We start from the raw sequence: 1,592 nt of genomic DNA, 5'->3' as shown, positions 1-1,592 counted from the left end.
GCGGTTGTATTCTCGGAGATAATCCCATCCCCGAGGTCTACACAGTACGTTTATGTTTATGACGAGTATCGATCAAACGTCTCATCGCTCGCACATGGTACCGAATGAGAACTTACGGCTTTTCCCCCGACGTGTATTAATAAATTACTATATTTGAATTAATTCTTTGTACAGAAACAACCTATGTTTATAATTCTATATAGAAATAATATGTAAATAATCATATATATATAAATATGCTATATGAATTAATGGTTGTATATACAATTGAATAATGTAAATATGTTTAAAATTCTATATAGAAAAAATATGTAAATAATTATATATATATAAATATGCTATATGAATTGATGGTTGTATATACAATTGAATAATGTAAATATATGATATGTTATGGCTGTTTGAATTATTAAATTGTTTATGTATATATATATATATATATATAGGTCATTATATGAAGTAGAATAAGTAAAAATACTTGAGAATTATGATGTTTTATTACTATAGATGTAATGATAATAAATATCACAGATAAGGCCGAGATGAGAATGGTTTTAGTAGCACCCCACCTGACTCGAGGACGCCAGGTCTCTGTGGCTGTAACTCTCCCGAATAAGTTCACATAATAATTATCTCACGTTCTGGGCCACACTGAAAATCTTAGCAAATCTTCTTGTTGATTCTTATGTCTTGATTATCCCATCCCTGTGGCCTCGTACTTAATGATGAATATCGGTTTGAACCGGCGATGTGTTGTATAAAAAAATCTACTACAAAATCTGTGCGTCCACATAAACATTCGAGCAATAACTGACAAGTGTTGGCGCGTGACAGTCTCGAAATGTGATTTTTCTCTTTTCTTTTTTTTCTCTATTTTGATTTCAACTTCAAGGGAGAAAACTCGTACGAAAAAAACCAACCCTTGTGTCCTATTCTTACCGTGCTATTCATATGCATAATCATACCCATTGTACAAACCAAGCGTTTAATTTTCTCAAAGGACAAAGACCTTGCCTGAAGCTTATCGTCCTCATTTCATCGATAATTTTAAAGTACTATCTGACAGTTTAACCTGGTCACTCGGAGCAGCAATGAGTTGCGTTTGACAAAGATTTTTTTTCTCTTGGTTTTCTTTTGTGTTGAATTTGTTTCCTATAAGAAATAAGGATTAAAATGCTTTGTTTTTCGAATATTGGCAATACTTACAATTACTGCAGGTTATTATAATCGATAATACATTGTATCAGATATAGGTGTTCGTTATCGCCTAATCTACACATTACTTATATTTGAGCTGTAGAATATAGAACTGGAGAAAAGGTGGACCGAAACACGTCTAACCTTACCTGGTTACCAAATTCTACCAGACAACCGACATCGTTTCTAAAAGTAGAATTTATAGCAGGAAATATGATCCTATTCAGATACTTACCTTTCTAGACAAAGTTGTCCCACATGTTCTGTTTCTTGTTAGATATACGCTCTCTCAGGGGTGTGATATATAACACAAGATATACCAACATTGTTCTCTGGAACAGAAAATATGTAATTTTCAAGTCTTTTTATTGTATTAATGCAAGAAGGTAAGCAAT

The sequence above is a fragment of the Lottia gigantea genome, assembly GCF_000327385.1.
Source record: "Lottia gigantea unplaced genomic scaffold LOTGIsca_318, whole genome shotgun sequence".
In the NCBI taxonomy this organism is placed as follows: Eukaryota; Metazoa; Mollusca; class Gastropoda; family Lottiidae; genus Lottia; species Lottia gigantea.
Note: the sequence above shows the minus strand (reverse complement) of the source record.